Below are 25,993 nucleotides of genomic sequence, written 5' to 3'. Positions count from 1 at the left end.
TTCTACCAGACTGCTACCACCACCCTGCCTAACAGGGTGTCAGGTTGTACCTTGACTCTGTCAGTTTGACAGTGTTTTCTTTTACCTTTTTTTTCCCCTTTTTCTTTAATTTCCATTAAATTGTTATTCTGACTTGGTGCCTCCCACTGGTTTGTTTTCAAACTAGTACACCATACAGCCTAGACTATGCATATAGACGAGGAATTTGAAAAACTAATTTTTATTTTTCTTAATTTTTAAAATTTTATTGTCTAACTTCAGCTTTTTAACATGAACTGGAGATCAAGATTTTCAACACTAATAGCTAACATAGCTAATGCAAATCAGAAACCTGACATGTTTCCAGTTTCCCCACAATTTTCAGTTGCTGTCTTCCTAAAAGCAAAGATTAAATGGCTTTAGTCCTGCTATATGGTGCATTAGTCCACAGAGTTCTTTCACTATCCCTACAAAGGCTGAGCATATAAAGCTAAAGTTGTTCCTGGTGTTGAGTCACAGATTTCAGTAGAGTTGCTCTAAGAACACATTTGGCCCACCATCTCATAACTGCAGTTTGGGAAAACAATCTTTATTGTTTCTAATATCAGCATAACTATTGAAAAGTAACTTTAAGATAGAGAACTGTGAATTGATTTCTTTTGGTTATTATTGCTGATAAATACTGAGCTATTATAAGGACATTTGCAAATCTATTTATTTATAATTTGATGATTAGGAGCAAGTAGCACAACTATTAAAAAGCCTCCCTATTGCTAAATTATTCTTTACATTTTCATTCTGTTTATTTTTTACCGTAATTGTTTCTGTCACTTCTCTTTACTCAGAAAAACTCCCCCTTCATTACAGCTTTTAAAGGTACAAAACAAACCAACCAGTCAAGCAAAAAATAAATCCATAGCACACTGTAAATTTCCTAATGTAGAGGTCATCTTTCACTTCTTTCACTTCAAAAATAAGGCTTCTACTTTAAAGGTGGGGTACAACTGGTCTTTAGACCCTGCTTGCTAGTCTTGATTTCCCTATTCAGACAGTGAACTCAGCAGGATAAATTAATTTCTGTAATAAAATTGGTTATCCACTTGAAATAGAAGATTTCCATGGGATTTATCTAATTACTGGGGTTTCTGTGGCTCTTCTGAAGAAATTAAAATTCACTCTATTTGCTAGGAACCTTAGTTATGTACCTGTTGGGAAACTGTGAAAGAAGCAGGCTTTATTACAGCGCTTTTCTCACAATCTGTGCTTCAACCTCTTGTTACACCTCATAAAGGTGATTGCTTTTCCTTTCCTTTAAAGGTTTTATGTTTCTAGGTTTACTATGAATCTAAAGGGGTTTTGTCAGCACAACCAGTTACTTTCCTACTCAGCTGGCCATTACTGCTGAATTAATTTACTGATCTGAATCTGCTACTGTCCTTAAAGGAAATGCCATATTCTCATTATATCATTCCATTATGCTAAACATACTGCCATCATTTAGGTTATGTCAGGCTCTAATGACATTTAGTGACATTTCCCATTACTATTACAGCTAGTTATCTACTCATGGTCACAGTCTGCTTCTTTATATCTCTGGGGTGGTTTTAATAAGACTGTGTGGGGACAATGGCTATATTAGCATTTCTACATAAGTCTTATACGAACTGTACTGAAGATCTCCAGAATGTTTCCACTGCCCTATGTATATTTTTTGATTAATTTATGCAACATCTACCACTATAATATTCTTTGGAGCCACTGGGTTAGTTCTGCCATGACAAACAAATTTAGCTGTCCTCTGTAATGTAGCCTCCTTGAAAAAGTGGGGTTTTTTTAAAAAAACAGATATCTTCTGAACTAGTAAAAAACTCACAGACTTACGGGAACAGCAACAACTCTTAAATTCAATAATGCCTGCCTGTTTGATCCTGGTCACATGAAGTCATACTTGTCACCAAGTCATATTTTTTTACACATTTTTTTTTACACAAATTTCTCCAACTGTTTTGATTTGTTCAAAATTTTAAGGTGACAATGCTTTTTGAAAGAATTTTGAAAACTTAATAACCGAGCTCCGAATACCAGTTTTATCTTCGTACTTTTTTTTTTTTTTTTTTTTTTTTTTTTTTTTTTTTGGTCAAACAAAACAAATGAAGGATCAACTAGAAAATCTTGGAATTTATTAAGCATGTTTTTCTCCAGACCTCAGATGCAAAACAACTGGGCTATATTTGACTAACCGTAGCTTAGGACTGTCAGTGCTTTATCTCCCTCACATTCGTTATCTGCCAGTAATGAAAGGCACAATGGGCCCTGAAGATAGGGCAGTGGATTTGGTCTCAGGATACTCGCTGCTATTCCTGGTCTTTCTAACGATCTGCTGTGTGATACAGAGTAAATTACTCCGCCTCTCTTTGTCCTGATGTCACTTTGTCATGAAGATAGCTACATAAAGCATTTTGAGATCTAAAGATCTTTGAGTTATATGCTATTATCATTTATTATTTATTCTCTGCTCTTCTGTGTGAGTTTTTAAAAGACATTCTCTGCCAACTAACACACATTTTTCTGAGGCAAGTAATCCACACTTGTCTGAAAAGTCAGGCTGTGAGCACAATGAGAAACAGGGTTTTTTTCATCTTGTTTCCATAGAGTTCTTGTACAGATAAGTTTCTTACATAAAAAATTATGAGCTGATCAGGTAGCCAAGTGTATACGTTTTCAACAGGGATATGCAATCTTACAATTTATTTCTATGCATTTCTAGTGCATCATTATTCAAGGTAGAATATGGTGTGCTTGGCTAATCTGAAGGCTGTTTGAAGTTCATTGACACCAACTGCAACAATATGGTAATAACCGACTGGTACAGACTGGAAGCCATCATCTACCAATAGCTGCCACTCTAAATGCTGTAATGCTGAGGATTTTCTCTACCAGAAGCAGGCTGCAAAGAGGCTTTGAGAAAAAAGAAATTGGAAAAAAACCCCAAACCAAACTTTTTCCTTTTTTTCCAATGTTATTCCATACTGGATTTTAGATTTTCTTTGTTTGCCAGCCCCAGCTGTTGTTTTTATTCGCTTTCCTCAAAAGCTGGCAATAACATAGTGAGGCTCTTTGAGAGCTTTTTGTTTGACTCTTAACGCCCACACAGCTGTAGCAAATGTGATGGGTTCTAGTTGCATGACAGTTTAGTTAGCAACAGAAACAGTTCAAAACTTGGAGGTGTACCAAGAAAAATTTTCACCTCCATTCTGGTCCCTTTACTTAGATGATTTTAAAGTAGTACCTGGACTCAAGTATGTGCCTCTAACCAGCCTTGTGCAAGAAGTCAAACTGGTTGTACTTGTGCTCCATCCCCAGAGCAGCAGGCTGGCACAATATAAAGCACTCCAAGCCGGGCATATTACCTTGGCTTTGGCATGATGCTGATGGTGGCTACACGTTTGCCCCAGTTTGGAAGGTGGGCTTGATTGATGGTCAGCATGAGCTTACATCTGTCTTCAAGTGAGCTGTAAATACTCCCCAGCCAGCCCCAAATTTCTTCTGCAAATGATTGCAGACAGCCTTGCTGGTAAGGATCCTGGTGAGGGCAATTACCAAGGGTGGAACCAGTAAAGGGTGAGGGGCCAGCCTGCTACAACCCCCAGCACTGAGAAATTGTATCAAGTGCACCTGCTTGCAGTCTGTCAAACAGAACAGCTCCAAATCAGGAGGGCAGAAGAGAAGCTTAACACAGAAATCACTTTGGCAGAGCTCCTACTCTTATTAGAATTCACCCTGCTGTACCTCACCTTTCTTCCTTGGGAACACCACTACTAGCAGCAACAGGGCGTTCAGTTTATTGGCATGCTGCAGTTTGGCTTTCTTTGCTGCAACTATTATCTCCAGTGTCAGCTGCCACTTAATTCTAGTCGTGCTGTTTGGTTGTGCTGAAATCCATCATTAAGATCTTTAAAGTTCCAAGCATTTTCTTTATCCCAATTTCATGGAAAATTAAAAAGCAGCAAAGAAAATCAAAAATGTTACTGCTCTCTTGTAATAGCTCCATCTCTAGCATTTCCCGAAAGTTTGTTCTTGTAATTTAAGAGACAATATTAGAAAAAAAAAAGGATAGAAAAGGAAAGGTTGGATGGGAAAAGGCTTGCAAGAGAGAATAATGATTATACAAGTACAAAGTATATCAGATATACAAAGACTTGATGTTACCAGAAAAATTGATTGCTTGTTCTGTAATAGAGACAAAATTATAGAAGCAATAGGTAAAAGAAAATAATAAATGTGATATACTGCAGAAAGCATTTAATATCACTGACAAAAGGCAAGAGTATGAATAGACCTACAAGGCCAGGTAGTGGAAGTTACCATTCATTGTATAGTGCTAACATGTCAGAGGTTTATGGTAAAAAACTCCCATTAAAAAAAGGCAAAACACCTGAGGTGACAACTGAGTCCTATAATACCAAACCCTGCCCTATGGACAGAGAGGGCATGTCCATGGTCCCAAATATTATGATGAAATCTACCTAACAGGAACATAATTAAGAGGTGGTGGGGAAAGAAAGAAACCAAAACAAACAACTCAGAGGACAGCATTCATATGTTACAGTAACTTTATCTTATCCTCCAGCTGTGACATAAAGTCATACATGCAGATAGCAGATACCTGATTAGCTGCTTCTGCTTTATTGCTATTGTTTCATACTGACTAAGAACAAAGTGACTCAATTTTTGTTACAAGTAATAGCTTCTTGGTCCTAGCGTGAGGTCCTGACTCATCATGGGCTTTTTCCCTGCAATTTCTGCTGTTCGTGTATCTGTAATTAATAAACATAATGCTGATGCATTTAGTTGCTATAGAAACCATTATTTTTTAGTTTCCCATGAGGATTCTGAGCAAAGCTGCAGTAAGTTTGACCCAACTCTGTCACCTTCTCATAGTCTTGAATGAAATAAGTTATGACTCCTGGGAGGAAAATTTGAATTTCTGTCTATGAGCAAAGTTCTGTAAATCTACATAGCAATTTGTTCCCAGAGACTGTTACCAAATGTATTCTCAAGACCTTATAAATTATGTCACCCAGAGGAATGGTATTAAGCTTTCTTTCATTATATGAAAACAATCAGCATTGGTAATTTAAATGTGGTTTGCTTAAACTTACTCTTAATTTGGAAATATTGTAAAATGCAAACAGTCAGTTGTTAGAATAAATAAGGTAAGAACAAATTGTAAGGAGAAGTCAGGGCTGGATACAGCTTATCTTCCCTGAAATGCAGAATACAACAATCCCAAAAATAATGAATGTATTTTATTCCTGTAGCACATCCAATGCAGTGAATTTTAGAAACATTTGGGCGACACTGACATTGCAGCAATAGGAAGTTTTAAAAGCAATTTTTGATATTTTAAAGGTATATATGGTGCACAAATGCACATGTCAAAATTTGTGCAGTTCACAAACATAATGCAACATGGCAGGAGGAGGTAGACAGAAAAACTGATGGCTGTGAGAGTGACAGGGGAAGGCAGTTTGATGCATAAACTATCCCCACAAACTGGAACACAGGTATGTATCATTCCAAATGAGTGCCCCAACCTGTAGGGTAGAGAGGTGTGCTCACACCCAATAAATATCTAGATGCATTGATATAACTTTAATTGGAGGGAACTAGAGCATCTAACAGACCAATCTAATGCTCAGTGCCTAAATGAGTAAATAGTCACATAAGATTTGTGTTAGAGTACCAAAATACTGAACTACTGAGATACATGTAGGAGAGCTGATGGCTCCTTCCTCTGTGTTCATGCTCTGAAAGTAAGTATAACACTGAATTTTTCTGAAGCACCTGATCGTAGACAAGATCTTGTTGTCACTATCTCTTGTGAAAGATATGTGACAGAATCACAATTTTTGCATTTAGGTAAGACTGACATAGGAGATAATCACAACTGTTGAGTATGATAGTAGTAAGACACCCAAATGTAGGCTCCTACAGAGTTAGTAGCAGTTAAGAAAGAGTCTGTACAGAGATGTCTGCCTCAGTTTGTATCCTGCTTCATGCACTCTGTACATCTAAACCTGGATTTCTGGGCAGAATCCATGCCTGCCCCCATGTTTTGAAAGCAGAAAGTTTTACATTTAGTCTGTTTGGACTTCAGCAAGGCCTTTGACACAGTCTCCATTAGCATACTCCTGGAAAAGCTGGCAGCCCATGGCTTGGACAGGAGCACTCTTTGCTGGGTCAGGTGCTGACTGGATGGTCAAGCCCAGAGAGTGATGGTGAATGGTGCGGCATCCAGCTGGCAGCCAATCACCAGTAGTGTCCCTCAGGGATCTGTACTGGGACCAGTTCTGTTCACTATTTTTATTGATGACATGGATGAGGGTATTGAGTCTTTCATTAGTAAATTTGCAGATGACACTAAGCTGGGAGCTTGTGTTGATCTATTGGAAGGAAGGAGGGCTCTGCAGAGAGACTTGGATCGATTGGATGGATGGGCAGAGTCCAACAGGATGAAGTTTAATAAGTCTAAGTGCTGAGTTCTGCATTTTGGCCACGAAAATCCCCAACAACCTTACAAGCTGGGGACAGTGTGGCTGGACAGTGTCCGGGTGGAAAGGGACCTGGGGGTGCTTGTCGACAGCCAACTGAATATGAGCCAGCAGTGTGCCTTGGTGGCCAAGAAGGCCAGTGGCATCCTGGCCTGTATTAGGAGTTGTGTGGCCAGCAGGAACAGGGAGGTCATTCTTCCCCTGTACTCGGCACTGGTAAGGCCACATCTTGAGTACTGTGTCCAGTTCTGGGCCCCTCAGTTTAGGAAGGACATTGAGATGCTTGAGTGTGTCCAGAGGAGGACAACAAGATTGGTGAGGGGCTGTGAGGAACGATTGAGGGAGCTGGGATTGTTTAGCCTGGAGAAAAGGAGGTGACCTTATCGCTCTCTACAACTTCCTGAAAGGAGGTTGTAGACAGGCGGGGGTTGGTCTCTTCCACCAGGCAGCAACTGACAACAAGAGGACACTGTCTCAAGCTACGTCAAGGAACGTATAGGTTGGATATTAGGAAAAAGTTTTTCACAGAAAGAATAATAAAGTACTGGAATGGCCTACCCAGGGAGGTGGGAGAGTCACCATATCTGGATGTGTTTAAAAAAAGACTGGACATGGCACTTGGTGCCATAGTCTAGTTGAGGTGTTAGGGCATAGGTTGGACTCAGTGATCTTGGAGGTCTCTTCCAACCTCGTTATTCTGTGATTCTGTGAAAAATAAGTACTGGTGTATGTATGTGCAGAATCAAAGGCTGTTATATTATGGACATGTAAATGTATTTAGGAGTGGTCATGGTTCTTTAAGTAAAAGAACTGATGGATAATGTACTCTTTGACAGTACTAATACACATTAATAAAAAGGGCTCATAACAATAAAAAAGGAAAATGCCATCTTTCCAAAAGCTTTATCCTTTTTTCATTTCTCTGTCTTTTCTCTAAAATGACATTTTGACAGAGGAAACTATTTGGGTATTGCTCTTAATAGGCTCTCAAATATGTTGTTATTAGGAAATGTAATGAAGTTCCTCCCCTGTGTTCAATTCACTTCTATTTGTCTGTTTTAGGGATGCAGAAAGGGCTGAAATTTTTGCCCCTGTGAACTTTATGGAATAATGGATCATTGCCTCTAATTGTTTTCTTTTTTTTGTTGTTTACACAAGGAGGACAATTTAGGAGACTTTCTGTAAAGGCCCAGGGATGTCATTATGTCTATTGCTATTCATAATTTGATATCTCAGTGTAATTTAAAACCATTAATGAATAAAAATAAGAGTACAAGTAAACAAAACATTTTTACAACATGGTAGGGTTGTTTTCATCTCTTCAGACATGAGTTGATATTTTTTGATGAAAATATCCATTGCATTTCTTCTGTGTATTTAATAACTAGAGTGAGGGAAAAGGAAAGATAGGGGAAGAGGTTAAGGCATGATCAATTTATAAGGGATCAGTCAATATTTTAAAGACTCAGTGAAAGTCCCTGAATACAGAACTCTACAGTTTTATCCTTGTTTTAAAACATTTTTTTTACTAATGGTATTACCTGATACTGTGGATATTCTCATTTGATTAAAATGCTTTCATTACTGTCTTGCATATATTTTAACAAGAAGTGAAGTAAATTGTGCACACCCATGTTCTATTTCAAAATAGCGTGAAGAAGCTTCCTAAGACTATATTTGCCACCAGAGCAAAAGCGATATGAAGTAAGGATGGTGTTGTTAAGATCCAATTATTGAAATTATTAGAGAGATGCCTCTGCTTGAATTAAGGTGCAAATAAGACCATATGCTGAAGTCAATGGCACAGATTTTATTTAACACTAAATGAGAGGGAAAGAGACAGATGGGGGAAGGGGGTGGGGAGGAGAGGAAAGAAGGAGGGTAACAGAAAAGTAAGTAAGTAGAAAAAAGTTATCACCATTCCATAGATTTCAATGAAATCCCAATGGGCCTCTTCTTCTGGTCTTCTTGGTGGTTGCAGACTGTATCAATCAAGTGGGATGGAATAGGATTGGGGGAGGAGTCCACAAAACTCCTCTTTCATGGGGTTTATATTGTGTAGAGTCTAGGTGGGAACATCCCCTATACCACCTCTGGATGATGTCTTATCACATTTTTTATCAGCCTTTTCCCTTATCTGGAATACCAGTTTGACACTTCAGGCAGGCACACCCTTCTGCACCTGGGAGGACACTGTGTGCATCACCAGCAAAGCATCCAACCAATTGTTCCAGCCGTTATCATCAGTCTCCTACAGCACCTGGGGGTTACTGCAGGTGATCAAGGGTTAGCAGTTCAATCTCTTACACTTGTGGATACATTCTTGACCTGGGATAGCGGGACAATAGTACCACCTTATCTTGTATCAAGGTCCTTTCACAGTCCAGATCAGTAGGCATACACAGGGAGGGGTGGGTTTCAGTAGATGAGCAGCTGTTTCTTTGCAGTTTGCTACAGTAGACAATTAAGGCAATTAATCTTTGCACTTTAAGCCATTAACTATTTCAGTCTCTGACAGGTGTTCATATATTGCAATGGCCAACTATGTCATCTGCACACTTTATGACAACCGTTGCTGATTTCAGCAAAATGACAGTACTTGGTTTTACTCTCTGTGTGCCTTTAGGAAACTTGGAGAGTCCTTTCCACCCTTACTTTGGAGGAATAATACACTCTTTCAGAGCTATATATTTTTTTCCCACTTTCTCTTCTTAAGAGATGCATTCCTACATATTAATGCAATAATTTGTTGAACTGAACACAACAGAAGCAGTAATGAACTTAAATTTTATAATACAGCCTCAAAGATTTACTGATCTGGATCTGGGAACATGAGGAACATAAAATTAGACACAAGCAATGCTTGTATCCCTTTAATCATAGGTTGATGCATGGCTTATTTCCTCATATATCTAAAATAGCTTAAAACTATTTTATACATAACTCCTGTATTTCACTGTAGGGCAACTATGCGGACAGAACACATACTGAAATTTCCCCATGCCCTCTTGCAGTGTTCTCTCTACAAAGGCAAAATTATACTATCCATGTTTTTCAGAGAAAATCTTTAAAATCGCATGAAAGTGTGTGTTGGCTAGTCTGGGATGACAGTGTTGTTCAACTGGAGAATATCTGGGAATGAGATCCCACATCAATTATAGTTTACTCACTATTGAGTAGCATTAACAGAAGTATTCGCTGAAGAGATTTGAATGGGTCTTGAAAGAAACGGTGCAAATCCCTAACTCTTTTAAGGATTCAGAGATAAATTCTTTAAATCTATAAGGTGACAGTTTTAAGACACAATTGTCTCCCAAGAATTTAATGCATAATAAGTACACAGTGACTGGTGTGAGCTCCATTTTGCTCTTTCTGCTTCCTTGACATTCAGGATTCCACAACAGGTTAGCAGCAAGGCAAAGTGTTGTTATGCCAAAGCTCTTTTACACACACCCTTTTAAACATAAATAAAAAAGTGGTACAGGAAAAGCTCCAAAAAGACTTTAGGAGAAAGTCTGTGACCAGATAACTGGAAGTGAACAGGAAAATAGAAAACAAGATTCCAAAATTTGGTAGGAATGCAATTATAGAAAGTCCTTAAAATCAAGGTGGAAGGCTTCAAATCCCTATACAAACAAGGGGAGTAGGTGAAATTATTCAAATTAGGGAATGATGTAATGTATGTAAATATGAGTAGATGAGACCTGCCAGGATGATTACTCATTAAAATAAATCATGATTTCATCCAGCAAAGCAAATTATATGAATCCAAACTTGAAACCTATGAGATACAAACCAGTTATTATTGAAATAACACCAAGAAATTGTCTTTTACTAAAAAGAATATGCAGTTGTGACACTTCTGTCTTTATAAAGTTCTTTCTAAGAAAACGTTCTTTTTTAATGCTACGAGACCTGCCCCATTTCACATGTTCACGTAACCTAGAGGAATAAATAATGCAGAAACAAGCCAGTAATTAAGTGAAAGAAAAAGAAAAGGCAAAGAGAAATCATAAAGATTTCAGCAGGATACCAAATGAAAGTGTTTGGGGTCAGGTCTCTCCCAGTATGGGACCTTAAGTCATTGATCTGTTTTACTCTGTGAGGCACTTTGGTGTTTTCTCTGGTTGGACTTAATAAAGGAGTCAAACAGTGTGATCAAGTGCAAGATAAGAAGATTAACTGATAAACAGAAACACAATATATTTTTCTTTATTTTGACTGTCAACGAGATGAATTTTTTGTTTTGCATTGTGGAGTAATTAATAAAATTAAACTACAAAAATATTTATCTTTTTTTGGTTAGCTTATTCATTTTTCAAATTAACGAGGCCAAGAAATAGGTCAAGGTATATTTAACTGTGTGTAATACTGAGGACAAACCAGGAATCCAGACATATCACTTGCCATTGATTTTGGGGGTCCTGACACAAATCACAGACCCTCTAGGATCCTAAATGGAGAGAAATGTTATCCACACTGCACTCTTGGGGTGAAGTTGGGTCTCTTGTTCTTTTGTTTTCTTTCCTCCAACTTTCTCCTTCTTCCTCTCTTCCTTCTATTCTTTATCTGTTTCTTTCTGGAATTCTTTCCTAAAATAAAATTCTGTCTTAAAATTTTATCATTAACAAATAATTTACACCCAAATCTCTTGCTGTTCTCCTCATTTTAAATTGTATTAAATTTACCCAATCTATGTCTTTTTCTATCACTCTAAATTTGTTAAAACAGATTAACATATACATAGTCTAAAATATTGAATTTCATAATTCAAAGACAAAAAAGATTTGAAAAGAAAATATAAAAAATAATTTGATGGTAAGAATTCCTTTGTGGTTACCTGTGAAAGTAAAGGTAGGGTAAACTTCAAGGTAAAAAGAACCCTCAGTTTCTGTCTTTTAAAATACTTTTCGGATGTCCTCTTTCAGAGCATCTTAAAATATGTTAACTTTAGTGTAATGAGAAAAATTGCTTAAAATATGCCACTTTAAGAAAATTAAATCTGGTGTATGTGTTATGTGACAGTACTCAGCTAGAAATCTTTCAATTTAATATAGTTTTATTTTCTCATCTATACTTCATCATTGGTCAATAAAGCAGGTAAATGATCTTCAGATCCATTTACTTATTGACAGAACTATTTCTGTTGTATAAGAGTCTGGCTTTCTCAGGAATTACTTAGGTTTATATGCATACAATTTTAATTTTCCTGGAAATTACTGTTCCTTCCACAAATTTTCTTTGATTTTTTTTTTAAACACTAGTTATGACAAGTCTTTCATTAGAGAGAAAGGCAATCCATTTAATATTGCTATTATACATTTCTTCAATTGAATATATATTTCCGTATAATTCAATGATACAGCAGTCATAGGTCTATCATTTGGAGAGGTTCTAGCAATGCAAATCAAATACATATCCTCCAGCATCTGTGTTTATTGGTGTAACATTGAATTCTTAACACTTGGTTTCCATTCAGAAATGTTTCTATACCTGGTCTTTTGCTGCAGTCATTTTCCTTATGAAAGTCTTAATAGAGTTCAGGAAACCTGCCAAGAATTACCTCTAAGTTTCAAGGTCACCTTTCCTGTGTGGTGTAACTGGAATGGCTCAAAGCCTATGGGATAATACAAACAATTTTGCTAGTATTCTTGGCTGTTTACCAAAACAGAACATTTTATTTGTACACCGAGAATTTTCCCAATAACAATTTTTTTTTCAGCCATGGCTTTTCATCAACACCACTGAGAGAAATTAAATTGAATATGTCTATGGCCATACATATCACTTCTTGAATTTAACTGACTCAAGGCAAGTACTTAGTGAACAATATCAAAATTATTGTGACTAGTGGACTAGATTTCCCTCTTGTTCATTGATTGCTCAGCATACTGTCCCTTTAAGCTGTGCCCTCATCAGCAATCATATTTGTTTGCAGACTTCAAGCCTTCGCAGATAAATAGATAGATGTGTGAGAGAGACAGAGAAACATGAAGGTCTGAAATGATCTTTTTCAAGGCTTTGGTCTTGTAAACAGTCCCAACATGCAGAATGAAATAGGATGTTTGTTTAAAGTCTCACTGAATCTGCTCTGAGGCGGATTCTGCTCACGCATGACATGGTCTGGGACACAGCTCTGCATGAACAGCACCCTGTCTACACGTATCTGAGGCCAGCTCTTTAAACCTCAACAACAAGTATGTCGCATGCAACAAAACCTGTAATTTTCTCTTCTTCTGTTTTTTCCTCAAAATGAGAATGATCTCATGACATCTGGCCTGAAGGAGATATTATTACCTCATCCTTTGAAATGGTTTATAAGCTGGGGAGACAGAGCTTCCTTTCTCCCTTTCTTACAGATACTTACATACACAAATAGATATACACAACATCAGTATTTGTTCATTTATGCTTCTGAGCAGAATTGGAACGGAACCTAAAATTTAAGTCCGGCCTCTCAAATTTCAGAACAGAGATGAGCTACTGAAGGATTGGGTGTTTCAGCACTAGTACCAAGGTGACTTTCTAAGTCCTGCAGAAAGATTTCTATCTGCCTTATGTAAGCACTTAAGTGAACTAGATTTTTTTGTGAATACTTGAAATTCATCTAATAATATTGCATTAAAGGAATTCTTACTAGACACCTACAGTTTAAGTTTGAGGTGAATGTTTATGTTAGATTGGATGAGATCGTGCATGCCTTTTGTTTCTCACAAGGTGAGGTGAATGGAAATCAGGAAAATCCAGCAGCAAGGTTTCTAATGCATATATGTAAGCAGTTTGTTGTTTAAATGAAATAAATTTTTGAGCAAAAGAACATCTTAATCAGTCCACTTCATCTTGTGGGAAAAGTCAAGAGATCCAACTGTTGACTTTTTTTGATAGGAAGTTGCTGCCTTTTTTTTCCTTAGGACTAAAGACTAAAATATGGTTGTGAAAAAGGACATATTGTTAACATAGATATTTAGACACAGTACTGAGAATGAAAAGCTTTTATAGCAGTTGGTCTGATATCTTGTCATTCTGTCACCTGAGAATGACAGCCTGATGGGTTGCAGCAAGAGGCAAGGAAATTTCACTTTGAAAAACATCAGCAGCCCTTGTACATCTGTTAATTAAAGCAATCTGCCAGTGTTCCTCTTAGGCATTCAATGAATCAATGTTAAGCTAACGTGACACATTTTCACTGCTTCTGTAATAGAATTGGAAGTAACACATTTATTTATCAGGTGGCACTGATCTTCACTTCCCTGTCTGAGGATGGGTTTTGATTGTCACACTATCACCGTCTGCTCTAGGTGTGACATACTGAAGATTTTCAATCTGTTTCAGTGAAGTTATAAAATAACATGTGGACCCTATGTTTCTCCTGGAACATTCAAGCAGTATTTGAGCCTTGGATTTAGTTATCAGTATTATTGCTCTATATTTTAACAGAAATGGAGAGCAACACTTGCTGGCAATAGATCTTCAAAAAAAAGGTTTCTTTACTCTTATTCAGTCACAATGCAGGGTTTCATACAAATTTCTAGTTCAGCTCTAAAGCAGAACTCATGATTCTGGCATTTTGTTTTATTCTCAGCAATAATAGCTGGTATAAAAAAAGTACTACCTTTCCATGACTGATGACAAGGACTTAACTCAAGGGACTTACATTAGGTACCTTTACTCCTGGTTGTTAATCCTCAGAGAGGCTTAACCAAGAAAAATTCAAGTTCAGTCTGTTTCCCTAAAAAATGAAAAGCATTGAATTAAAGAGAAAATTGCTGGGAAATATTAATATAGAATACAGCATATAAGCAAAATGTGATATAGACATTACATAAAAGAAACACATTAAGAGGACAATAGTTTAATAAATTGAACAGAATGACTGAAGATGGAAGGTCTAAGATACTGAGAAATATTTTGTAAAGCCCTCAGTGAATCAACTAGCTGTGCAATCTCTTCCCTCACCCAGAGAGTTGACTGCCAAGATCATGAATGGAATGTGATATCAGTGTAACCTTGGACCACACTATCGTGAAAATTAGGAAGGTTGTGGCAAAGAGCTGTAAGAATTCTTGTGGAGCCCCAGCCCACTGGATTAGGATATGTACTTATTCACAGCCCCTTTCCCTTGCCTGAGCTATATTGTTGAATCCCTGTTACTGTTTGAACAGCACCTGATTCTCTTGATCAAGTCAATTATGGGGGCTCCTAGATGACATTTACATCAAGACTGTGTGATTAGTGGAGAGAAACAGGCTCACCAAACTAGTAACCCTTTGTAAAAACAAGGTGGGAGGGTTCTGGGACTAGTCTGCAATAACTTTTGGCAATCACATTTCAGAATCTGCAGAACAAAAGAAGTGTCTAGCAATCAATTTCACATTTCATTACAGTGCGTCTTACAGCAAAAAGGATAAATAAATAAAAAAGTACACATCAGCTGGTGCTCTAGTTTTACACAACAACAACTTGGTTGTTTTTCTTTAATGTCTTGTCTAATATCTGTGCCTATTGTAAGGCATAAATCTGAAGCAGCAAGTTTTTAAAGTAGTCAGCATGTCTGGTGTGCTCTGAAACAGCCACTCTTGACTTTGAATAGCTCAGCTCCACCAGTGCATCTTAGGTTGCTGCTTTTAAAGGAATGCAGATGGTGTCTTTTCTTGAAATGAAGTGATATAAAAACTCATGTGAGTAAGTCTTCTCCAAGACGTAGTCAGAAATCTTTAGAAAAATAACACCCTTAAAAAGTAAAACTAATACTTTTAAGAGATTTCACCTTTATAAACTTCAAACATCATTTGATTTCTATTGTTAACAAAAGTGCCAGCACACTTTGGTTATTCTAATCTGTAGAATAAATACTCTATAATTACTATGAATTGTTGTACATATGTGGCAAAGGATATCACACTTTTGCACAAAAATATAATGTGGCTTATATGCAAGGCAAATTTTTAAAAATATCATAAATGCTGACAGAACAAGGGGGAAAAAAAAGTCAGTTTCCATCACCTTTGCAAAATAACCTTGTATAGTGTAATCTTGAAAGCTCATAGACAATGAATCACAACTAGCATATTGCATGTGATGCAAATAGATAAACAGGAAAATAATCCTTACAAGAATGAAATCTCACAATGAAATACGAACATGCCCATGTGAAGATATTTTAAAAGTTTCAGTTTAAAACAGGAGCCAAACAATGCAAAACTAACAATAAACTTAACAGACTTGATGATGCTGGTAGTGGCAACTTCACAGAATGACTACACTTATCACAGTGGGTTGTGAAATTAATCTTTGGAATACAGCACAGATGTCCAACAACTCATTCTGGGTATTCAAGTGAGCATATTGTGTGTAAAATTTGTAAACGTGTGATTTACTACCCTTGAATCTAATGGGGTGACTCTTTCCTCCTTTTAAACAGTGTCAGTAAAGAAACGAAGTCTCAGAGTGATAACATCGTATTGCTGAATCCTTCATGTGCATTTGCAAATATTTTTAGCATTTCACTTGCACTCAGTAAGGCTGCTGAAACCAGTAGTTTTTCTAAAAGATTCCTTAATGGCATTTAATGAGAACACTTTCTATGTGTTCCTGTCTGGAATCTTAATTTGTGTTAGGTAAGACACAAACACCAAAATCTTTATTAAAAAAAAGGATCAGAGAGTCAAATTTTGAGTTCTCCATTTCCAAATTTTGTCTATTTCTGAAAATTAGCCTTATTATCTATATGGGAAATATGGAGGGTTTGCATTAAACTAGAAATTTTTAGAAAGGATATGTCCTTACACTGAATCCATTTCAGATGGGAAATCTGATGTAATATTGGAAAAACTACCTGAGCAGTCACAATTAGTGCAAAGTCTTGGGTCTATGATGTGGTTGTTGAATTATTTTCCTAATTTAGTCAATCACTGTAATGCACTATTTAATTTTAAACCAGAGAAAAAGTAGATTTCAGTAATTATTGCATCCACTTCAAAAAATTCTAGATTTCTAAATACGTATTTCTAGTGTTCTGTGCAATGTGGTTGTAAATAAGTTTTGTAGCATGTTTATTTTATTTTAAAACTAGAATATATTTTGCCAAGCCTTTCTGCAAGACAAGATATTCATGTCTGTATTTTACATGTAACATTATTCACTGGCTGTCAGTACATATATGATTGTTTATGTGACTGCAAATTTACATAATTTATTCAGATTCTCAAATGCAGTTAAATATCTAATTTCCATCAGTGAAATTAAAAAAATTAGGTATTTCCATTAAGATACTTGATATTTTTAGATAGTATAACATTACATTTAACTTGAAATTAGATAATACTGTAATACTACTAATATAAAAGTGATAGAAGAAAAAACATCTTCTAAGTTCAAAATTCAGAATTTTAGAATTAAAAATTGCTGATGTTTGTTTGTGAATTAACTTCTTTTGTACAGTGGGGAAATAATTTTTTTTTGTTCTGGAGTCCTACTTTTCTTCAAGTCTCAACTTTGTGTTTGCCAGCATCTGCAGAAGTCCTGACCAGTTTTGCAAAAACTGAGGTTAGTCACTGTTGCGAGTAGTCCTCATCCAGCAAAGACAGGGAAGTAAAATATTTTGACTTTTCATTTTCTTAACATTCAGAGCAATAATCTGCTAATATTTCCTGATTTAGAAGTCATGAAGAAACTGGGCTTCCTGTTCAATCATCATTTGTTTAAAAGAAATATCCAAACACTAAAGGAAGTGCTTGAAAAAATGGCAGAATTTAATAATTATATATCTAAGTGTGAGCAGAAATCACAGACTCAAAATCTGAGCCTGATAAAATTAATTCTATAATTAATTTATTCTGTAATTCAGACAAAGAGTTTCAGACATTTTCTCCTTTGAATTATAAAGCACTGAATAAAAAAGGAGATATTTATATTGTAACTTTTAAATGTTCAAAAATAAGTGAGACAAATCATACCTGTGCGTTGTTGTTTAGGTAAAATGAAGCTTGTAGAAATAAATTTTGCCAGTTTAAAAGTGAAAATCTATACAGGAGTGAATTCATTGGTCATATAATTCCAGGAAACTAATGTCTTATATTAAATTTAAAGGAAACGCAAACACCTTAAGGTATCAGAATTCATAATTGAAGGAGGGTGGTATATCTAATGATGAATAACATCCTGTCTTCCATGTGAACAGAGCCTTGAAATATAGTGAGCAATCTCATAGATTATTCTATGGAGTATGATGTTTTGTTAACATACTGACCTATATTATTTTCTCCAAAATATTATTTCCTGTGCTGAAAGGGAAATAGAAGGTGCATTGTTCTAACTTTACATCTATTTTACTTGAATAAGTGGCTGGCAATGGCTTAATAGGTCCTGATCCTTTGGGGAGTTTAATGCTTAATTCCATCTGGGCTGTCTGTAGCTACTTTCACATGACTATTGTTTCAAGAACGTTGTCTTTTCTTTTCCCTTTCTTTTTCTACACAAATTGCCATTAACTCTACAAAGGAGAGTGCTCTCCTGAAGACCTTCTGCAAGATAAATCCCTCCATTATTCTCCCAGAGGTTCGATGACACAGTGTGAGTCTCACACGTCTCTTCTGTTGTGTTACAAACTATGAAGGATTCAGTAAATAGAATCAAGAAGTGACTTACAATGAAATCCTAACCACAGTCACAAAGAGATCTGCTGAAAGAAGTCAGGTCCAGGTCTGTTGCAACCAAAAATAGTTCATTTCCCATCACCATGCTGTGACTCAGGGCTTGCAGTCAGACTGCTTGAGAGCTGGCTAACTGTAGAAGAATATCAGGGATCAGCGACACTCTAAAGATATAGATTCTTTTAAAACGTGGACATTCCAAGCCATTTCTTCATTCTGTTTATGGATATAGTAATGTCTGAGGACTCTGACTTCATACTCATACCATACCAGCACTCTCGGCAACTCATTAAAATGAGACCTGCAAATAACTGAAAATGAGGTTACACCATTTTGGCTCTAATTTAGTCCCCTGGGGAACCTTTTGTTTCTCTTTTTGCTCATTATTCCTGCTGCTTACTTGCAACATTGCTATGATAAGTTTGTTAAGTTCATCTTGTTTACTTTCTTTTTCTTTCAGCAGGAACATTACTTTCCATTACTGAAATACTGAAGATTAAAAAAGAAAGTATTCCTAGATATATGTGCACCTTCTGTCGATATCAATACCAGCAGCATTTCGTATTTTTCATCCCTAATGAGTTCAAATTATCCTGGTGTCTGATCAAAATGGTAAAAGGCTGGAAATGTTATGCTTCTGTATCTTATTTTTGTACAATCTTTCTACCTTTATTGAAAAATCTTTTTTAAAAAAAAGTAATAATAAGATACATTTTCAAGGCAGCAACTCTAACAGCATTGACCTAAAATGTTCATGCTGACTCACAAAATGTCAATTCTTTGAGAAGGTAAAGCAAAAGCGAAAAAGTGGTATTGTTGCCCTATGGGTTTAAAAAGATTTGTGAATTTAGCTTTCAGAAAAAAAGTTGTCAAAATGTGAACTTTAGATTTTAGTACAAGGCAAAGAAGCAAATATGATAACATATGAGGTGTGGGATGCATCATAATAGCATTCAATTATTATCAGAAGCATTGGGTAGAACATTTTCAGAACAGAGTGACTTATTGGTGTAATACAACTTTCACTATCTACTGTATCAACTCTCGAATTCAATATTTCCTTTACTATTACCACACTAAATAATGTTTATTCTTATAGTGCATAACAAAGAGAAAGATTCCAGAGTACTAATCACCTACAGAGGCAAAGTGACTAAGTGTTTTACTTTCTAGTCTGTATTTGAGAAAAAAATTATTTGAGAATGCAGCAAAATGCTTTTTAGTTTTATTGCAGTCAAGTGCCATGCAAAACTGCACTACTCTACAAGTACATCTTCATGATTAAGAGTATTATGCCTACATAAAACCACAGAAGAAAAGACATGAAGCAAGCAGTTTATTATTAGTACACTGAGAGAAGGGTGCTTTCATGCTTATATCTTTAACTCCATAGTTATCAGATGTGCAATTTCACTAGCAAAATGTTGAAGGTCATTTTATTCTTCCTTCCTCTTTCTTTTTACTTCAGTTTAGAATGTTATCTTTATTGGTGTCTTTTAATTATTTTTAGTCAAGCCAATTGGCCTTATTACACACTTGTTGAATCAGGTTACTGAGTAAATGACATCATGCAGGACAAGAGCTAACAATAGTCATATCTCATCAAAGAGTTGATATTTGCATTTAAAGTCTTTTGAAACACAAATCTGTATTATTAACTCTAAGTCAGCAGACTTAAATCCAGTCTGAATTCCCTCTTAAATTACCTGGATAAATGCATTTGAGTCTTTTCAAGATATGAACATTCATTTTCAAATCAAAGAGATTTTTTCTTAGTCCTCAGGCAATCTGGCCTTTTGAAGTCTGCAGCCTTAAAATCAAGACCAACTTTAGCAATATGTTATCAATACTATAGAAAATACTGAATGCTGGAAAGGTTATTATGGCTACCTATCCCTGAGATACTGACTGAAACCCAGTCTTAAAAACTATCCCAATACTGTTTCATCATAATTTGATTATGAATGTATGATGATTATTCAGACTTTTCTTATTTTGCAGAGTTCAAGGGAAAGTAAAAGAACTGTGGTAATCTTAGTGAAAAGCATTCAATGAATTTACCAGGACCATATTGCTCCTACTTTTTGGTAAAAGCCAGTGCAAACACTTCTCACTGTGTACCATTCAGTTAAGCTAGTACTATTGCTAAATACTTCTCACAACACACAAAGCTCAGTTGGTAATTAAAATTCCTGATGAAAACACAATTTTACCTTTCATTATTTAAAATTTTTTTTAATATATAGCTTATCAGCAGAGCTTCATGAATTTAATGAGTGGTTTTTGGAGCTGTGAACTCTTTGCTTAGGAACAAGTTATATCAAACCAAAGGCTGCCATCTTACTATGAGTCAATTGTCTTGCAAGTTAGAAAAGGTCATGGTGTGTGTACATTATGACAATTTTTGCCTTGTAATTCAGCCTCTCCTTCCCCCATATGTGAAGTATGGGCATACAGATGATGATGTCTATCAATCAATTAGGACTAATTATTGCTTGTTGAAAATGATGTAATATACCATAATTACTTATGTTTTTCATTATTGAAAGACTGGGATATCTCTGGCTAGCCTGAGATACACTTACAGCAGGAGATGGTGGACTGATGCATAGTGATGGTTATTCCACTTATTGACACGGGAATGAACATGTTCACATGTGCAAGACCGTCATAGAATGACTTGGAAGGGACCTTAAAGATCCTTTACTTCCAACCCCCTGCCATGGGCAGGGACACCTTCCACTACACCTGGTTGCTCAGGGCCCCATCCAATCTGGCCTTGAACACTTCCAGGGATGGGGAATCCACATCCTTTTCCAGTGCCTTTCCTCCCTCACAGTAAAGAATTTCTTCCTAATATGTAATCTAAACCTGCACTTCTTCAGCTTAAGGCCATTCCTTCTTGTCCTATCATTACATGCCCTCCAGCTTTCTTGTAGGCCCACTTTAGTCTTTCATTATATTTAGGAGATTTTAATGAAATCTAACAAATAACATTTCACGCAGTTTCTTGAGCAGTAAACAAAGAGTGCTTCTGTGTAAAAATCACCTTTTTTTTTTTACAAGTAAAAAGATGTTTTCAATTCACAGAGGCTGGTAACTGAAGTTTGCACATTTGACAATATGATATAAATGTTCTAGTCATTGAAACAAAGCCAAGGAAAATAAATTTCAAATATCAGTCATTGCCTTTTTTTTTCTCTTCTTCTTCTATAAAGTTTAATATTGTAAGGTATACACATCCCATCCCGCCACCAGATGTTATTTCATGTTCATGTAGCCACTGATAAGCAGTAGCAACCCAGTCATTTACATTGTGACCTTATTATACCAAAGAGAATAAAGCAGCACTCTTCACACTGAAAGTAATTGGATAATTTTCAAATATATTTTGGTTTGTCTGAAAACAATCCTGAAGAAGAATTAACATTTCAGGCTGCAAGGTCTCTGAAAAAGAAGCTCTGTAGGCAAATACAGTAAGAGTGGGATGCTATTTTCAAATTAATTCAAAAATAAATTTTCCATTTTCAGGATGGAGAGCCTGTCCTTTGAGGAAAGACTGAAGAAATCTCCCTAGAGAAAACAAAGCTCAGGAGTAACCTCATCACAGTATTCCAGTTCTTGATGAGGACAAATGTTGTCCTCTCACTTCTCAAGGAGTCATGTGGAGAAGCTGTGGGCCAGTGGGTACCAGTTGCACTGTGAAGGGGTTTCAACTTCATAGAAGAAAGAAACTTTTTACAGCGAGAGCATTCATCCACTGGCACATGGTAGAGTGTTCATCACTGGAAGTTTTCAAGATGCAAATGGACAAGGTCCTAGAGTGAGTCCCTTCCAACTCAGAATATTCTGTGATTCTGTGATTCTGATTCTGTGATCTAGACTTCCTTTCCAAGAAAAGGTTGACCAGACAATCTTTCGAGGTCGTTCTTAACCTGCACTGTTCTATGATTCTAAAAATCAAGAAGAACATGCTTGTAGTTCCCTAGATCATCTTTCCAGGCCGTTTTGTGGATGAGTGTCACATTGGCCAAGCTCCAGTCATCTGGGACCTCCCTGGTTAGCCAGGACTGATGATAAATGAAAGAGATCATCTTAGCAAGCTCTTCTGCCAGCTCCCTCAGTGACCTTTGACAAATCCCCTCCAGTTCCACAGACTTGTGAGCATCTAATTGTCACAGCAGGTCACTAACGGCTTCTTCCTGGATTGCAAGGAGTCTATTCTGCTCCCTGTCCCTGTCTACCAGCTCAAGGGGCCAGCTGCATTGAGGATAACCAGTCTTATTATCAAAGACTGAGGCAAAGAAGGCATTACCTCAGCCTTTTCCACATCCTTAGTGGCAATGTTCCTCACTTTGCATCCAATGAAGAATGGAGATTTTCCTTGGCTCTCCTTTTGTTGTTGATGTATTTATAAAAACACTTTTTACTATTTTTCACCGCAGTGGAAATAAGTGATTTGGTATATTTATTCAATATTATTAATATTTCCCAGAATGCTTTTAATCAAGTTATTATTTTTTATTTGAAGCATTAAGAAGCTGATTAAATATGCCAAATATGCTTTATAGATGAGGGCTTTTAAGCTAGTCAGAATTAAATATTTACCAGAAGTGCTGGTCTTTTTCCAGTTGCTAGAGAAGTAGTCTAGACAACAAACTAATTCCACATGCCAAACTTGCTCACAGCTAAAATTCGGCAGGTGAACTCCCAGCAACAAGAATTGTTTAACTTCTCTTTGCAGATTTTTTCATGGATATATTTGGATTTGTTTGTGCTTTTCCCCCATTGACCTAAGTTTGCCTTACTACTTTTTGTCAGCTGTTGAGTTCTTTAATAAAAGCTATTTCTTTTGTAGTGCTACAAAAGTGACTTGTCAAATTATGAAGTCTTGTAAAGATTTGCAGCAGATCAAAAAGGAAAGCAGTCTTTAGATCAGTAAAATGTGATCCAACAGTTGACACTATGTAAATAGGAGCTTTCATAAACTGAGTTCTACTCTCAAGTCTGTACAGAACTTGAAGCCTGATTGTCAGTATATTTAGGCCAAATCCTATATATATATAATTTTATTTTTAAATCTTCATTCTGAAAGATTTGTATTTTTCCATTGTTTTTTACTTCTGAAACAAATAGTCATGCTGATTAATTACCTGGAAGAACCCATGCTTATCCAACAGAGACTGGTTTCCCAGATATAGCCTGCTCAGTGCAACTGTTGGGTCTTCTAATGGTAATCACAATATGTGGGCCTGTCTGGAATTTTATTAGATTGCCATTAAGAATAATATCTCATTCTCCAGCTCTGCTGAGTATTTTAAAGAAGTAATCAATTGTGTGTTTCAAATTTGGTTTAAAAAACACCACCACTGTATGGGCTGAACTATAGCAATGTAAGTTTGGCCTGCATGAGTTAAAAGATTTTGGTGCCCAAATTTTTATGCTAATTGTCTAAGCTCTTTAAAAATAATTCACCACAAGATATTTACCCAGCATCTGTTTTCTTTTGGGATTCACTTTCATAATGGAGATATTTCTAGCATCTTTTTTTTCAGTTTTTATTGTGAGTGTTATAATATCCATGGATTGCTATGGATACAAAGATTTGGATCAGTCTATTAACCTCCAAAATACTTCAGAAGCCCTGTAAGGTTCAAATCAGGAGGGAAGAAAAAGAGGACAAAAATGAAACATATGCAGGACAGCTGCTAGTCTTTCTACACTATAATTAACTAGATCAACAAAGAAGTGAAAATTGGTTTTTGTATTTACTTAGATCTTCAAAGATTGGGAAGCTAGTAAGATTGTTCTATCACTGAATAGTTGCGGCTAGAGTTATTGGCACTTGATTATGCTGGCAGTCAAAACAGGATATAAAAATTTTTAATGCCAGTATATCAAAGTATACAGTCTGAGAACAAAAGAAACTAACTTCCTATTTTAGAATATATGTTTATTCATTTAGGTAAGAGTGGACAAATCATTACATGTAGGGCTCTTTTCCTAAATTCTAATGTGCACAACACTCTTTCCACTGTGAAATAATATACAAAAATCTTCAGAAGTTCATGTTTTGGCTTATATCCAATAATACATTATCCCTGAATAACAAAAAAATGTTCGAATGTTATCCAGCACCTAACCAAACAATATCAAAATTATCAGATCAAATTAGTTTGAAGCACACTTACTTTAATTTTATTGTTGATATTATCTACATATAATCCTCTAAATGTGAACAACAATATCCATATATAAATAACTGTAGGTACCTGTTCCAAAAAACAGTTTCTGGCACCCCAAGTTTTCCTTCAGATTTAAAGTGGGACAGAGAGAAAAGAGTATTCTGTTAGAGCTTGAGTTCATTCACACATAAAATTCAGCATAAATTTAAAAATATCAGGTCTCTTGCATATTATGTTCTGTTTACTCTGAAAGGTATTACTTACCTGGAAAACACAACAGGAAATGGACGTGGGATGTTGTACAGGCTACAGCTGAAAACAGAGATTAGATTTTTATTTCTTTGTGCATATAGTTTCTAGCCCTAGTAAGGGGTTGTCTTGTAACACCATTCAGACTTAGCAAGAAGATATGTTCAATAGATAAGAGATTTAGTGAAGTATTAAAAATGTAGTTAAGTAGTATTCCATTTGTGATAGCACATTGTGTAATCCTTAATTCACAGCAGCTTGGTTTCTACTGCAGAAAGTATTCCTATTCTGTAGAACAAAACTGGATCTACATGACCCAAAGTGTCTTCATGAAACCAAGTTCTTCAGCCTGACTCATGGAGGCAAATAATTTTTTCGCATGAAGGTTACCTGTGAAGCCAAAGAAAACAAAATGCACTTTCATATCTTTATATTCCTGTGTGTGAAGGTCCTTGTACTATTAAAAAATCCAAAGAAAGAAACAGTTTTAAAATCCCACAGAAGAAAATATACTGGACAACCAGCATGAGAATGGAAGGTAGAAATGGATACACTAGATAGTGATAGTCATTAGTGGAGGTGACAGTGGGGGAAGGGAAAAAGCTTTCTGTAAGAAAAAGAGAAGTTTCTTGTGACTGGTGTAAGCTCAGGGCAACAGCAGACAATGAATTGGAGATGAACTTGTTACAGACTTAAATCCAGTACTATGAATCTAGACTATTTAGACTCTTATTAAGACCCAAATTTCTCTAGATATAACAGAACGAAAGTCCATAAACTTCCATCAAAATGCCAAAACCTGACTGCAGAAAAGACAATGTATATATACCAAGTGGGAATTTAGAAGGAAACAGAGAAAAGCCCTAAAGAAAGTAGAAAGAAAATTACTGTGAGTATCAGCATTCATTCTGCAAATGAAAAATTAGAGATTAAATTGTTCAAGAACAGGAACAGAGAAAGTACCAAAAAAGGCCACATTTTCAGCAAAAAGGAGAAATGGAAGAGGACAGAAGGAAAGGAGGAGGGAAGGAGGGAAAGGCAAGGCAAGGCAAGGAAAGGCAAGGCAAGGTGGGAGGGATGCAGGAAGGCAGGCAGGAAGGCAGGAAGGAAGGAAATGTTGACTGTTAAAATTTACTCTGTCAGTTTAGTAGCCAAATTGTGCAAAACTTTCTTAAATCATGACCATATTTTTCAGAATCACACCCTAATCCTGCCAGCAGAATGTGTGTTTTCTTGCAGTTCTGGGTTTGGCATCATCAGTTGCCAACTGCATGTTCTTTTATTCTGAAATAAATGAGATTTCCAATATGTACTGACAATTTTTTTATAATAAAAACAAAGCTAAATTAACTAAATAAATATTGGGTTCCTGTGT

General features: G+C 36.2%; 1 long non-coding RNA gene across 1 annotated transcript; it reads left to right on the top strand.

Annotated features, from left to right (window-relative positions):
• LOC109144128 lies at nucleotides 1–25,993 on the top strand. The gene is made up of 2 exons (XR_005604560.1): nucleotides 1–43; nucleotides 21,716–25,993. It is a non-coding gene; the product is annotated as an uncharacterized LOC109144128 (long non-coding RNA).

The sequence above is a fragment of the Corvus cornix genome, chromosome 1A (genome assembly GCF_000738735.6).
Source record: "Corvus cornix cornix isolate S_Up_H32 chromosome 1A, ASM73873v5, whole genome shotgun sequence".
Classification (NCBI taxonomy): Eukaryota; Metazoa; Chordata; class Aves; order Passeriformes; family Corvidae; genus Corvus; species Corvus cornix.
The sequence above is the reverse complement of the archived record's forward strand: the minus strand, read 5'-3'. Positions and strand labels throughout refer to the sequence as shown.